A 16469-nucleotide genomic window follows, 5' to 3' on the forward strand; every position below is an offset into this window, starting at 1 on the left:
CGGGACTATTAAAACCATCGAAACTCCATTCCGGAGTCGTTTTCATATGGTTCAAACTATGGTCAAAACCTACGACTTAAACTTCCATTTTAGGGACTATGGGTCCCATTACACTCCGAACCCAAAAACGAATCTTCCCGGCAAGTTATATAACACTAAAAGAAGTAGAGGGAGCAATAAATAGGGGTTTAGGGATAATTCTATCAAAATGACCAGCCGAGTCGGTACAGGTAGCCTAAACTAGCGTTACCTTTTACCTAAGGCCACGCTTCAAAAGTGTGGCCTATAAGGTACAAATACTACGTGCGTAACACCTCATGTGGAAACATTGTTCATGTCCTAAAGCTACATGTTTAAATCGTTGCCTTTTCTACTTTTAGTACACCCTTATAAAGTGTTGCCTTTGTTAATAATTTCATATATCTAGTATTCACATTTATCAACAATATATATTATTATCATAAATTTTGAGATTATTGCAAATGTATGAAGATCTCAAACACTACATTAATCAATATATAAATAATAATAATAAAAAAGATTAAAGTGCATACACTTACAATGAACTTTGAAAAAGAAATATGTATCAAGTACTACATTAACTACTAAAGCAAATCTCTTAAAGGTCGAGTACTGGAAATGAATTATACAATATCTGATGTACTCTTATCATGAATAACACTTTAAAACACATTATACTGCTAAAGCTAGTATACGATAGAAACCCAATTTGTTATCCCTTTGGGCCTTAGCACCTTTCACATCAATCTCCTAATTTTGCAACTGATTCGTTTTCGGCAGCTTGACCACTCTAGTAACCTAAGCAATATGCGAGCTTTACTTGTTCAGATCAACAAAAACTTCTGGAGGTTTCTGGGCCTTAAGTTCCCTAATTGTAATCTCTTTATTCGTTTCAGTGGTTTTGCCTTCCCATACCTGCAATTGAGACAAACAAAGATGTATTATCTGTTATAACCTGCTATTAATTTGAAAAAAAAACAATCTCTATGCCAGCTGCAGTTAGATAATATTAGATGAGTACTATAAAGTTGAAAGGGGGAAATCTAATTTTCTCAAGGATCTTGCTCTCCCTTCAGAACGACGACTTATTCACCTAGCTATCTTAAAACTATCAGCACTCTTGTCGGATAAAAATCATTGAAGTACTTGACAAACAAACATTTAAAATAAATAGAAACATGGCTACTAGAGAAATACTTATAAATTAGTTCTACCATTTCATTTATTAGAATAAAATTCAGAAGTATGAGTAAAAAAAATTTCACATGAACTAATTTACTACTGTTGCCTTATATGAGATAAGGTGCAGATCCATATGAAAATATTCAGGTGCTCTGGTAGATTGTACATCCTACTGACTAGTTTAACTACCAGTTTTCTTTTCCTCCTTCACTCATCACTACTGTTTACTTTACTCATCACGCTCACAGAGAAAATAAACCAGCAGCAACCTGCAAGCACCAACACTAAAATTATTTCGATATGTATATATGAGACACAATAAGCAGAATCTTTCCAAAAAATAATTGGAAGAGATTTATATTATTAAAAAGTATGACAAGTTTTCTGGAATATCACCCTTCACTCTGCATGTGATATTAAGGACAAATAAGAATAAACCTGCAATTTCACTAATTAGAATGGATTCTAAATACATTATCATGTACCTGCTATTTTCTTTTTCTTCATATTTCATATCTTATCTACTTTATTTTTTATTTGTGAGGTCTAAATTGTTAACAGATTAATAATCAGACAGAAAGACAAATAATTTTAATAAGCTTGAGTAGCCTTCAATCTACTAAGGAAAATAGCAACACTTTCTACCTCTCGATCATGCATGTTCCTGTTGAAGGTCAAATGATCATTGTTGTTTTCTCTACACTCAGCAACTGAAGCATCCTTGAGTGGGGTAAGATCGTCGATATCTTGGAATAAATCTTACAAAACTACAATCTACCATCAATGGATTTTTCTGCTTCTAGATTCTGTTAATAGACTAAAATATGAGTCAACTGATTCTCTTAAAAACACTTGAAGTACATTATGATAAGCATAACTTCTTACCATAATAATGACCAACTATCATAAACTAAGAGAACTAAGAAACAGAGAAGGTATGACTTCGAAGTGTGGATCATTTTTGTCCAACAACCGATACAACAAAAAACTGGTTAATATAGAGAAAATGAGAGAAAAGACTCTGAGAAAATGCAAGTTGTATAAGTAAAGCAACCTATCAATCATTAGTGAAGCATTCACAAATAGAATCTCTATGACCAGCAAAATATCAAGCACTAGTTAAGCATCATGTTCTTTTTTGCATGAAGTAAAAGGAGTTCATTAAAAGGAGTCAAGAGGATGCAAACAAAATTACAATTGAGAAAAGAATATGTTTGCTCATGGACAAAAGCTAATATAAAACTAAGGAGCATTAATGCATTTGATGTTACAATTTGCTCCTTTTATTATTTTAATTAAGCGGTATATTTTTATCCATTGCTTTCATAGAAGAGTATTAGCCCGTTGCACAACTTCACTAACTGGACACTGCATATTAACAAGTTATTTTACATCAAACTCTTATACTTGATTTTTTTTTCATTCTTAATTAATGGCTTGTATAGGATGACAACTTTTCTAGAAGCAACTAGGTCAAAACAACCAAATGCTAAGAAGTGATAGTATCAAATATTATAGAATGACTGAACATTTAAACCCAGAAATAGTGTATGTATCATAGGTATTGTACAAGCCATACACACGTCATTATGATAAGCTGCAATCCGACATCTTAAGGATTGCTAAAGAAACAAAATAAATAACAAGAGCTACTATAAACAACTAGCATAATAATAGGAAGTACCGTGTTATTATTTATACCCACTTACAAGGAAAACAAGGAAGTATAGAATGCAGAGGTGGCCAATTGAATCAACACCCACATAAAGTCTTCTTCATTATTATTTACTGACAATACCAAAGTCGGCTCTGCAGCTACCTATGTATAATGGATTATCCAAAACAAACCCTTATGAATGGGCAAAATAAAAAGAACTAAATAAATATTGAGTTAACATCAATTAAAGAGTATTACAATGGATTAAAATATTCTAACTTGAATAGTCAGTGAAGGTTTTAAGAAGCCAGAGTTCAATAGACTTCAAATGGAATAAAAATGAATAAGTTGATAGATGGATAGCGTAGTTGAGATGTTTTTGGACTATCAATAGATCTGAATTAGCTCCTTTATATAGAGTTGTTGAGTCGGTTATAGTTTCTGGTCCAAATTGAGTTCTCCAAAGACTAGGTTTACCAATTCTACCAGAGCATTAAGGCTAACCAGAAATAGCGAGATGACAACAAGAGTACGATAGAATAGAGCAAAATCAGAATGACAATGCTAGAATGAGCGATGCGACAACATAAATTCTACACAATAGAACTAAATTAGAAAGAGAATGCTAGAATGAGCGAGGCGACAACATAAATTCTACACAATAGAGCAAAATAAGAAGCATACAATGCAATAGCTAAAGGTACAATACAAAGAACATATGTTAGTAGAGAGAGAAGTAGAAAATAGAAGATTAAAAAGAAGAAAGTACTCACAGAGATTAAACTACCATAGACCTAAAATTTTGCTAGGGTTTTCGACGATTAGAAGCAGCAACTGACTGAAGTTGAATATTTCTGTCTCTGAGATGCCTCTATAATTAGGAAGAGAATGAATTTGGGGAAAGAATATAAGATAAATTGTGGGGCACGAGGAATAGGGAATGGAAAATCAAAATAGAACATAGCAAAATAGCGAGTACCCTTATTTGCCTTTTCTAAGGTGGGGGGAAAATATTTGGTGAAAATTTTTAGACCACACTAAGGAAGTGTAGCTTTTAGGATTAATAAATAACAACAATTTGAAAGTGTTATAATATAGGTAAATAAGTGTTGGCAATTATTTTATGATTTGGCAACACTTAATGAGCCCGGTCTTTAGTTTCTAAAAGCACCCTTTTAAAGTGTAGCCTAAACCTCGTAGCCAAAAGTCGGAGACAAAGGCCAACTCTAAAAAAGTGTGCTGTTAGATGCTTTTGGACACACCTCTAGTGTTGTCTTAAATTAGTGTTTTCTTAGGCCAAATTTATTGTAGTTTGATATTGATATGTATCTGGCTGTGGATTATGAGCATCATGGCTTGAGATGTCCCATGGGGATCGGTGTTTGGGTTGGGTCACGCATCGCAGCAGCATTATGTTGGGATATGAGCCTTTGTGTTTATTTCATGTGTTCTGGTTTCTCCTTGTGTCATGGATTAATGGCATTGCGCTTTGTGGTGACATCTGTTGAGCTTGCGAGACAATTCTCTCATTTGATTCTCTTTCCATCATTGGGTATATTCGAGTTGTTGCGTGTTTGGTGCATGAATTGCACAGTGTGTGGCTTGAGGTGGTACTGGTATGGCATGTCAATAGAGCAGCTTGTACTAGGTGAGATGAGGTTATTGGACAGGAATGAACGCTATCAGATTTGATTAAGGTGTGTTGGGAAATATAACAACACTAGTCAGCATAGAATTTGGCTATGGTTCTTGTCGAGCGAGAGAGCTCCACGACTTGTTGATCTGATGAATGGTTTTGAGTATCTTCATGTTTCGTTCATCATTAACAGTATACAAAGGTTCAGAATAAGTTTTTAGTTGATATGAGGTTTGTTACCAGTACCGGGTTTGTTATTGAGCCGATATTGTGGTCGTAAGTTATTGCTATAAGTATTTGAGTTATGTGGTATATCATGTGGTTATGTCTTGGAATATGGTTATGGATTGATACAACTTATTCAGAGTTATACAGTGTATAGATGCAAGAATCGGGTTTATAATGAGTTCTGGATGTTGGGGATTTGGATTCTAAGGTTTATGGACTAGGGTTGAAGTATTGATCTTTAGTTAGGCTATGTTGTCAAGATTATATGGATTGGGGTGATGGGAGATCACCTATGGTTTTGTGTATGGTGAGGTCATATGGTGATTTTATGGCTTTTGAATGAATCACATTCAAGAACGAACGTATATTTAAGTGGGGGAGAATGTAACTACCCGATCAGTCGTTTTGAGTATTTGCACTTCATTCAGTGGTTTGAGATCTTGAATAGCTTCATATGGAATATTATGACTTCCGTGTATCGTCGTTTTTGGTTTTCGAGTGGTTCGGGATTGATTTGGAAGAATGATTCTCATTTTAGAAGCTTTAAGTTAGAAGAGTTGATCAAGTTTGACGTTTGTGTATTTGACCTCAGATCGGAGTTTTGATGGTTCCCTTAGGTCTAGATTATGATTTTGGACTTGGGTGTATGCACATATTTGCATTCAAATGTTTCGGAAAGGTTCTGGCGCTTATTGGCGAAAGCTAGCAATTTAAAAGTTTAAAAAGTTCATAGGTTTGACAGGGAGTTGTCTTCTAGGTTATCGGGTTCAAACATTTGTTCTAGGAGTTGGGCATAGGTTCGTTATGTCATTCGAAACTTGTGTGCAAAATTCAATGTCATTCTGAGTTGATTTAATATGGTTCAACACGAGTTTGGAATTTTAAAATTTAAAATAGATCATTAATCTTAAATTGAGGTGTGATTCATCGTTTAGATGTTATTATGTGTGATGTGAGGCCTTGAGTAGGTCCATGTTAAGTCTTGCGACTTGTTGGCATGTTCGGACGGGGTCCCAAGGGGCTTGGGTGAGTTTCGGACCATTTCTCCTTCATTTGTGATTGATGATTTCTAAGGTTTCAGGCGATCTTCGCGATCGCGATGTTGCAGTCGCGATCGCGTAGTGTTATGAGAGCCAGTCTTCTTCGCGTTCGCGCTATAGCGCTCTCATTCGCGATGGTTTGGGCTTTAAGCCTTTGTATCCGTGTTTGGGTCTATGCATTCGCGTAGTTTTGAGCTAGGCTTGGCAGGTCGGGATGGGTTCTTCTTTGTGTTCGCACCGGTGTGTCCGCATTCGCAAAGGTCTGGCAGTCGTGTTCATCATGCTGCGAGGGCAGTGTCGCGAACATGTAGTGTGATTTATGGCAGTGTGATTTTGTGCATCGCGATAGCGAGGGTACAACTGTAATCACGTAGGGTGCCACTGGGCAGTGCGCATAAGTGTTGCACCCTATTTTATATTTTTGCACAAGTCAAAACAGTGTAAAACTTATAATACTCTACAAGGTTAGTTAAAATTTAGAGTCGCCACCTAATATTTACGGTATACTAGGACACCTTTATTACACTATATAATGTACACTTCGACTATGGTATGCGAAACCGTTGAGATTTTGAGTAAGGGTGCAAGTTATCTCGAGGGGAAGGTGTCAGACATCCCTCAAGATCCACAAAATGTACTTCCTATGGACTCGATCAAATAAGGGAGGGAAGGTTCAAAAGAATGATTAACTACGTTACAAAGGATTTCTATCAAAGTGTAGTCAATACAATTGTTACGTAGTGAATAAATATTCAAAGCATGACCATTTCATTTATGGTGAAATATATACAACAAGATATACAAAGCAAAATTAATAAACAAAAATCTTTTTAGGATTTGATTGAAAGAATTGGGTTCAGAATAGAGTATGAAGGAAACTTTGACTTACAATTAAAGCCAAACAATTTAACTATACAAGGTTAGTCTTAATTGAATACATATAATATAAGGTGAAGTATTTTCTTTGAATAAAACAACTAGCAATTAGCTTAAAGAAATGATCAACAAAACTAGGGAAAGTTGTAATAAATAGGGGAGTATAAAAAAGGAAATTATCCACATAAATGTTACATATGACAGTGGAGTAATTAAATCAAATATATATATAATGGATATCAACAAGTGAAATGTTCTAAAAGAGTTTGAATAAATTTGAAGAAATTAATTTACGATTAAAGTCAAATAATTAGTACAATAAGTTGTATTAAATATACAAGAAAATCGGTGAAAAAATAAATAAATAATGGAGAAGATTATTTTCATAAATGAGTAAGTATTTTCTAATTGACTAAAATACTTGACTAGATGTATAAAGAATAAAATATAAAAGGGTTGTCTAGAGTGTATGAGTATAAAGAAATATTGATTTTTATGATAAAAGCAAATTAAGATTATCTAAGAAAGACCTAAGAATTGGATAAATGAATAAATATAAAATACATATGTAGACAATCAAATAAATATACAAAGAGGCTAAGACCCAAATGGACAATCAAATAAATATACAAATAGCCTTTAAAATAACAACTCATGGATGTAGCAATTAAATTAATCCTAAGTATGATAGACTCGATTATGATTTTTACAAGTTATCTTTACTTAAAGTAAAATAGTCAAAATAATTTATAAAGAGATTGGTTTAAAAGAACGATGCTAATGTAGTTGTAAAAAAGGTGAAATTTCTATTTTTTAAAAGGAAACAGCATGCCTTTCACTTATATATGCAACCAATATACTTAAGCATGTGTACACTAATCCTAATTAATTAACTAAGTTATAAAATATATATAATTGACATTCTAGATTTGTATAGACAATCTTGCAGGGATTATTTAACACACAATGATGTAGGTTGGTCAGATTATTAGCTAGATGCAACACACCCTAAGTGTTTAGTAAGTAAATAAATATCCATTCAGGCAAGCAAACACAACTTCTATCTACGATTTTACCATACTTTACGTTTTGAATACATCAGAGAACGTGAAGTACAAAGCGGGGATTCAACGCGGGGTTTGTCTTCAACCTTTCTCCAAATATTGTCTCCCAAATGCGACTTCGTATGATAGTACCTCACAAGACAAGAGAAGTGAAATTGTTAGCAAAATAATATAACGTAAAAGATAAACTTATAAAGTTACATGTTTTTGAAATAATTTCTGTTTTAAAATGTTTTTCAAAAATTTCTCTTGAAAATATTTTTCTTTTCGAAAGATTGTTGGAAAAAATGTTTTTGAAAAAAATAGCTTTTGGAAAATAGTTTTGAAAAATAATTTAAAAAATAATATAGGAGGCCCAAATATGTGTCACGCCCCAAAACTGGGGAGGCATGGCTAGCACCTGGTGTCGTACTGACCCGAGCAAACCACTATGTAACTCATGATCGTTCGACCAAAACTAGAACATACATAGGTCAAATTGGCTAAACTCATTCTTTGTATGACTATCATGGGCCAACATGGTCACAACTCGTAATGCATAACTGTAAGGAGGAAAAACTGAATACACATGGGCCGTCAAGGCCTCTAACATACTATACAAAATGAACTTATGCCTACAAAGTCTCTAAGAGTATTCGACATTAAATGGGATAGGGCCCCGGCCTACCCATAAGTCTGTAGCTAAACTCTGACATGATGACTTATAAACTCGGCTGCACTCCGAATGAAATGGAGTCTTACCGATCCTTCACTGAATGCTAACATCGTCTACTATGAGGGCTCTTCAAATTTATTACATATACCTGCAGGCATGAATACAACGTCCATAATAAAAGGACGTCAGTACGAATAATGTACCGAGTATGTAAGGCAGAACTGAAATATTACAATAAGTCAAAATTAATGAGAGGGATATAATAATCAACCTGAACCTCTGAAGTGCTATCGTATATGCATACTAATTATACTTATGTACATATAATTATCCATATGGTAATGTAATGACCCGGCCGGTCATTTTGAAAGTCATAGCCCCTATCCCCTGTTAACTGCTTCTCCCGTATCATTTCTTCCTAATGTGACTTGTCGGGAGGTTTTGTTTTTGGTTTTGGAGTGTTTTAGGACACTTAGTCCCTAAAACGGAAGCTTAAGTCTTAGGATTTTGACCGTAGTCGGAACTGTGTGAAGACGACTCCAAAATGGAGTTTCGTCTGTTCCGTTAGCTCAGTTAGGTGATTTTGGACTTAGGAGCGTATTCGGAATGTGTTTTGGAGGTCTGTAGCTCATTTAGGCTTGAAATGGAGAAAGTTGAATTTTTGGGATTTTGACCGGTAGTGGACTTTTTGATATCGGAGTCGGATTCCGATTCTGGAAGTTGGAGTAGGTCCATAATGTTGAATTCGACTTGTGTGCAAAATATGGGGTCAATCAGACGTGGTATGATAGGTTTCAGCATCGCTTGTGGAAATTTGATGTTTCAAGTTCTTTAAGTTTGAATTGGAGGGCGATTCGTGGTTTTAGCATTGTTTGATATGGTTTGAAGGCTCGACTAAGTTTGTATGGTGTTATAGGATTGGTTGGTATGTTTGTTTGAGGTCCCGGGGGCCTCGGGTGAGTTTCGGATGCCCAACGGATCGATTTTTGGACTTAGGAGGTTGCTGAAGTTTTCTGGTGTATGAGTTCTGGTTTCCTTATATGCGACCGCGTGGGGTGATCCGCGATCGCGTAAGCTAGCTGGGAGAGAGTATGGAATATTTCTTCACATTTATGGACAGGGGTATGAGAACGCATAGTGAAGTGAGGTGGTGCTTCGCGAACGCAGAGACAAGGTCGCGTTCGCGTAGGGTTAAGTGGACCAAAGTTGGGCCACGCGCTTTGCTCATCCCGAATGCGTGAGGACGTTCACGATCGTGTGAATCTGAGAGCCAGAGCATCGCGTTCGCATGGTGTTTTACGCGTTTGTGTAGTGTTTATTTCTGGGGCAGCAAAGTTGTTCTTCGCGATCGTGAGGCTATTTTCACGATCGCAATTAAGGAATCACTTGCTAGTATTAAACATTTCAAAAACGAGGGTTTTGCCATTTTTATCAAAACTTGAGTTTGGGAACTCGGATTTGGACGAGATTTTGGGAGATTTTCAGAGACATCAATTTGGTAATAATTCTACACTTGATTTTGGTTATGTCCCATTAATCTATCATTAATTTCATCAATAAATCTCGGATTTTGGTACGAGTGAACTCGTGAGTTAATCGGTGTTCATATTTGGTGACTTTTACTCGATTCCGAGACGTGGGCCCGGAGAGGCTTTTTGGGGCGATTTTCTAATTTCTTGTTTTGGCTTTGATTTCATTAATTAGAATAATTCTTATAGTTGTATTTATGGTATGTAATTGATTTTGGCCAGATTTGGGCCATTCAGAGCTAGATATTCGTGGAAAGAGCATTGTTACAGATTGATTGAGCTTGGTTTGAGGTAAGTGGCTTGCCTAACATTGTGTGGGGGAAATCCCCTTAGGAGTTGGTATTAATTTTATTGTGTGAGCACCGTGTACGCATGGTGACGAGTGTGTACACGAGCTATTTGTCGAAAAACCTGATTTTTACGGAGAAATTCCCTGTTTCCAACTTAATTGAATATACTAGCATGCGTAGTTACCCTATTAGCTTAGAATAACATGTATACGTGCCTTATTTGCTTAATTGAACTCTTTGCAGCATGCCTATTGAATTCCTGCTTCTTTCCCGACATGTACTTAGTCTAGACTGTAGATTTCTCTTGTTGTACTTGTCGTTTGTAATTGATTGCGATGTGTATTTACTTTGGGACTACGGGACGGTATCCCGGGAGATCCCCCTGCATATTTACTTTTGGGACTACGGGATAGTATCCCGGGAGATCCCCCTACATATTTACTTTCGGGACTACTGGACGGTATCCCGAGAGTTCTCCCGGCACATTTACATTGAGACTACAAGGCGGTACCTCGGGAGTTCTCCCTGCATATTTACTTTTGAGGCTACGAGACGGTATCTCAGGAGATCCTCTGTCGCTTAATTCCGTGCATTGTTATGTTATTTCACTGTGCTTTCCTTTGTTGAACTTTAGTCTCTTATTATACAGCTTATTCTCCTATTTGTATTATTATATACGAGTGGGCCTGACCTGACCTCGTCACTACTCGATCGAGGTTAGGCTCGACAGTTACTGGGTACCACTGTGGTGTACTCACGCCCTTTCCTGCACATGTTTTTCATGTGCAGATCTAGGTTCCATTTACCAGCCTCGTCCTTAGTTGCAGTTGTTGCTATTTCGGAGAACTTCAAGGTACATCTGCCCGCGCCCGCAGATCCTCGGAGTCCCCCTCTATCACCCTATGTTGATTCTTCTCTTATTTCTATAGCCACTGATGTATTGAACAGTTAGAACTTCATAGAATCATGTGACTTACAGTGTTCCGGGTCTTGGGAGTGTCATGTATATTTCGAAAGTTGATTATTGTATATGCCGAGCGGCATCTCAATTGCTTATTAAAATATCTGTTACTGTTAGTTGTTAATTTTCATGTTTTGTTTTCATCTCATTTCCACAAGTGTTAGGCTTACCTAGTCGTAGAGACTAGGTTCCATCACGACAATTCACGGAGGGAGAATTTGGGTCGTGACAAGTTAGTATCAGAGCTCTAGGTTCATAGGTGTCGTGAGTCACAAGCCGATTTATTACAATCTCGTGGATTGGTACGGAGACATCTGTACTTATCTTCGGGAGGCTATGGAACTGTTAGGAACAAACATACTTCTTTTGATTACTTGTCGTGCGAGTTATTGGTATCAAACTCTAAAAATTCTCTATTCTATTCTTTCTCACAGATAGTGAGGACTCGTACTGGAGGATTTGATGACCAGGCAACCGCGCCCCCTGCTAGAGTCGCCAAAGTCCGGGGCCGGGGTAGAGTACGGCCACGCGGTACAGCCAGAGCACCCGCACGAGCTGCGATAGAGGAGCCCCCAGCAGTTCCAGTTGGAGGGCAGGCACCGGAGATTCCTATTGCTGCACCAGCCCTCTGTGAGACTCTAGACCAATTCATGAGCATGTTCAGCACCGTAGCTCGGGCTGGATTGATTCCATTAGCTTCCGCCACATCTCAGGCCGGGGGAGGGGCACAGACTCCCGCAACCCGCACTCCTAAGCAGAGGGTCCAGGTTGATTTGGCCCCAGAGTTCATTCCTATGCCGCCGGTAGCCCCGGTTTAGCATGAGACTAGGACAGCCGCTTCTGAGGCGGGAGCAGCTCAGACTTGAGAGGTACAAGAAGTACCACCCACCTACCTTTAGCGGATTGGCTACAGATAATGCTCAGGGTTTTCTGGAAGAGTGTCATCAAATTCTCCATACTATGGGCGTAGCAGAGACGAGTGGGGTTTGTTTTACCACCTTTCAGCTTAGAGAAGCAACCTATCAGTGGTGGCGTGCTTATGAGTTGAGTAGCCCGGATGAGGTAGCTTCACTTACATGGAGTCAGTTGTCGGACATGTTTTTGAGAGAGTACGTCCTTTAGAGATTCAGGGACTCATGGCGCGTGGAGTTTGAGCAGCTGCGCCCGGGTGCTATGACTATGTCAGAGTATGCAGTCCGCTTCAGTGATTTGGCTCGACAAGCACCGACCTTGGTTGCCACAGTTCGAGAGAGGGTCCGTCGGTTTATTGAGGGACTCCGCCTCAGTATCAGGATTAGTATGGTCACGGAGCTGGAGATGGATATTCCTTACCAGCAGGTTGTGAGTATTGCTAGGCAATTGGAGGGCATGCTTGCCCGGGACCGGGAGGAGAGAGAGGCCAAGAGGTCTCGAGAGACTGGTTCTTATTCTGGAGCTCGTGCCCCAGCAGCTCGCCATTGTAGGGGTTATGTGGGTCGCCCCGTTCATTCAGCTCTTCCAGCCACCAGTGGTGTTCCAGCCCCTTCTAGGCCTCAGGAGCCTTATTATGCACCGTCAGTATCTAGTGTGCCTCCTGCTCGGGGCACTTTTAGCGGCTAGTCCAGCAGACCTGGCCCGAGTCATTCATAGCAGCTAGGCCCTCCGAGGGGTTGTTTTGAGTGTGGCGACACCTGTCATATGGTGAGGGATTGCCCCAGACTTAGGAGGGTTGCACCTCCATAGACTTTTCAGTCATCACGTGCTCCACCGGGTCCTCAGGCTATGATTCCAGCACCAGCTACCGCCCCACATGCTCTGTCAGCTCGAGGTGGAGGTCGGGGAGGTCGAGGTTGCCCTAGAGGGGGAGGCCAAGCCAGGTATTATGCTCTTCTGGCTCGTACAGAGGTAGTTGCTTCTGACTATATTATTATAGGTATTGTTCCAGTCTATCATAGAGATGCGTCTGTATTATTTGACCCAGGCTCTACGTATTCATATGTGTCCTCTTATTTTGCCCCACATTTGGGCGTATCTCGGGATTCTTTGAGTTCCCTTAATTTTGTGTCTAATCCAGTGGTAGATTCTCTTATTGTGGACCGCGTATATCGGTTGTGTTTGATTGCTCTTAGTGGTTTTAAGACCCGAGCCAATTTATTATTACTCAGCATAGTAGACTTTGATGTTATCTTAGGCATGTACTGGTTGTTGCCCCATTATGCTATTCTTGATTATCACGCTACGACCATGACGCCGGCTATGCCAGGTTTACCGCGATTAGAGTGGAGAGGCACTTTAGAGTGTACTCCCAGAAGAGTTATTTCATTTCTTAAAGCTCAATGAATGGTTGAGAAGGGGTGTGACGCGTATCTAGCTTATGTGAGAGATGTCAGTATTGATACCCCTATAGTTGAGTCAGTCCCAATAGTAAGGGACTTTCCAGATGTGTTTCCAGCTGATTTTTCGGGCATGCCGCCCGATAGAATTATTGATTTTGGCATTGATTTATTGCCGAGCACTCAGCCCACCTCTATTCCTCCATATCGTATGGCTCCTCCTGAATTGAAGGAGTTGAAGGAGCAGTTACAGGAGTTGCTTGAAGTCATTTTGAGAGTTATAGCCTCGATCCCCTATTAACTGTTTCTCCCGTATCTTTTCGTGCTTATGTGACTTGTCGGGAGGTTTTGTTTTTGGTTTCGAAGTGTTTTGGAACACTTAGTCCCTAAAACAGAAGCTGAAATCTTAGGATTTTGACTGTAGTTGGAACTGTGTGAAGACGACTCCAGAATGGAGTTTCGTCGGTTCCATTAGCTCTGTTGGGTGATTTTTGATTTAGGAGCGTGTTCAAAATGTGTTTTCGAGGTCTGTAGCTCATTTAGGCTTGAAATGGCGAAATCAAATTTTTGGGGATATTGACCGGTAGTGAACTTTTTGATATGGGGGTCGGATTCTAGTTCCAGAAGTTCGAGTAGGTCCATAATGTTGAATACGACTTGTGTGCAAAATTTGGGGTCAATCAGACATAGTTTGATAGGTTTCAACATCGGTTGTGGAAATTTGAAGTTTTAAGTTCTTTAGTTTGAATTGGAGGGCGATTCGTGATTTTAGCGTTGTTTGATGTGTTTTGAGGGCTCGACTAAGTTTGTATGGTGTTTTAGGATTGGTTGGTATGTTTGGTTAAGGTCCCGGGGGCCTTGGATGAGTTTCGGATGCCCAACGGATCGATTTTTGGACTTAGGAGGTTGCAGAAGTTTTCTGGTGTCTGAGTTCTGGTTTCCTTATATGCGGTCGCGTGGGGTGATCCGCGATTGCATAAGCTAGCTGGGCGAGAGGATGTAATTGTTCTTCACGTTCACGGACAGGGGCATGCGAACGCGTAGTGAAGTGAGGTGGTGGTTTGCGAATGCAGAGACAAGGTCGTGTTCGCGTAAGGTTAAGTGGACTTATGATAGGCCACGCGCTTTGCTCATCGCGAATGCATGAGGATGTTCGCGATCTCGTGAGTCTGAGAGCCAGAGCATCGCGTTCGCGTGGTGTTTTACGCATTTGCGTGGTGTTAATTTCTGGGGCAGCAAAGTTGTTCTTCGCGATCGTGAGGCTATTTCCACGATCGTGATTAAGGAATCACTTGCCAGTATTAAACATTTCAAAAATGAGGGTTTCGCCATTTTTATCAAAACTTGAGTTTGGGAACTCGGATTTGGACGAGATTTTAGGGAATTTTCAAAGACATCGAATTGGTAATGATTCTACACTTGATTTTGGTTATGTCCCATTAATCTATCATTAATTTCATCATTAAAAATTGGGAAAAATGGGAAGAAGTTATTCAACTAAGATTTTCTGGTTTTGATTGGGATTTTGACATCGGATTTGGATAACTTTGCTACGAGTGAACTTGTGAGTGAATGGGTGTTCATGTTTGGTGACTTTTACTCGATTCCGAGACGTGGGCCCGGGGAGGTTTTTTGGGGCGATTTTCTAATTTCTTGTTTTGGCTTTGATTTCATTAATTAGAATAATTCTTATAGTTGTATTTATGGTATGTAATTGATTTTGACTAGATTTGGGCCATTCAGAGCTAGATATTCGTGGAAAGAGCATTGTTACAGATTGATTGAGCTTGGTTTGAGGTAAGTGGCTTGCCTAACATTGTGTGGGGGGGGGAAGGGGGGGGGAAATCCCCTTAGGAGTTGGTATTGATTTTACTATGTGAGCGCCGTGTACGCATGGTGACGAGTGTGTACACGGGCTATTTATTGAAAAACCTGATTTTTAAGGAGAAATTCCCTGTTTCCACCTTAATTGAATATACTAGCATGCGTAGTTACCCTATTAGCTTAGAATAACATGTATACGTGCCTTATTTGCTTAATTGAACTCTTTGCAGCATGCCTATTGAATTCCTGCTTCTTTCCCGACATGTACTTCGTTTGTAATTGATTGCGTTATGTATTTACTTTGGGACTATGGGGCGGTATCTCGGGAGATCCCCCTGCATATTTACTTTTGGGACTACGGGACGGTATCCCGGGAGATCCCTCTGCATATTTACTTTTGGGTCTACAGGACGGTATCCCGGGAGATCCCCCTGTACATTTACTTTGAGACTACGAGGCGGTGCCTCGGGAGTTCTCCCTGCATATTTACATTTGGGACTACGAGACGGTATCTCAGGAGATCCCTTGTCGCTTAATTCTGTGCACTGCTATGTTATTTCACTGTGCTTTCCTTTGTTGAACTTTAGTCTCTTATTATACTGCTTATTCTCCTATTTTTATTATTATATACCACTAGGCCTAACCTGACCTCGTCACTACTTGACCGAGGTTAGGCTCGGCACTTACTGGGTACCGCTGTGGTGTACTCACGCCCTTTCCTGCACATGATTTTTGTGTGTAGATCCAGGTTCCTTTTACCAGCCTCGTCCTTAGTTGTAGTTGTTGTTGTTTCAAAAAACTTCAAGGTACATCTGCCCGTGCCCGCAGATCCTCGATGTCCCCCTCTATCCCCCCCTATGTTGATTCTTCTCTTATTTCTATAGACACTAATGTATAGAACAGTTAGAACTTCGTAGAAGCTTGTGACTTACAGTGTTCTGGATCTTGGGAGTGTCATGTATATTCCGAGAGTTGATTATTGTATATGTCGAGCGACATCTCAATTGCTTATTAGAATATCTATTACTGTTAGTTGTTAATTTTCATGTTTTTTTTCATCTTATTTCCGCAAGTTTTAGGCTTACATAGTCGTAGAGACTAGGTACCCTCACGACGATTCACGGAGGGAGAATTTGGGTTGTGACAGGTAACATGACTGCCAAACTGATCAGTGGTAACTGCCCGACCGACCGT

At 39.3% G+C, this 16469-nt stretch overlaps 1 long non-coding RNA gene across 6 annotated transcripts; it reads right to left on the bottom strand.

Annotated features, from left to right (window-relative positions):
* Positions 1-551: 551 nt before the first annotated feature.
* Positions 552-3917, bottom strand: LOC104108224 (uncharacterized). Of its 6 annotated transcripts, none has more exons than XR_011414329.1 (3): positions 3140-3892; positions 1301-3022; positions 552-936 (listed from the first exon to the last, which is right to left on the bottom strand). It is a non-coding gene; the product is annotated as an uncharacterized lncRNA (long non-coding RNA). The 6 variants fall into 6 exon arrangements; XR_011414328.1 differs by having other exon boundaries at positions 3119-3892; XR_011414331.1 differs by having other exon boundaries at positions 1301-2009; positions 2913-3888.
* Positions 3918-16469: the final 12552 nt, after the last annotated feature.

Source organism: Nicotiana tomentosiformis, chromosome 2, assembly GCF_000390325.3.
Source record: "Nicotiana tomentosiformis chromosome 2, ASM39032v3, whole genome shotgun sequence".
Classification (NCBI taxonomy): domain Eukaryota; kingdom Viridiplantae; phylum Streptophyta; class Magnoliopsida; order Solanales; family Solanaceae; genus Nicotiana; species Nicotiana tomentosiformis.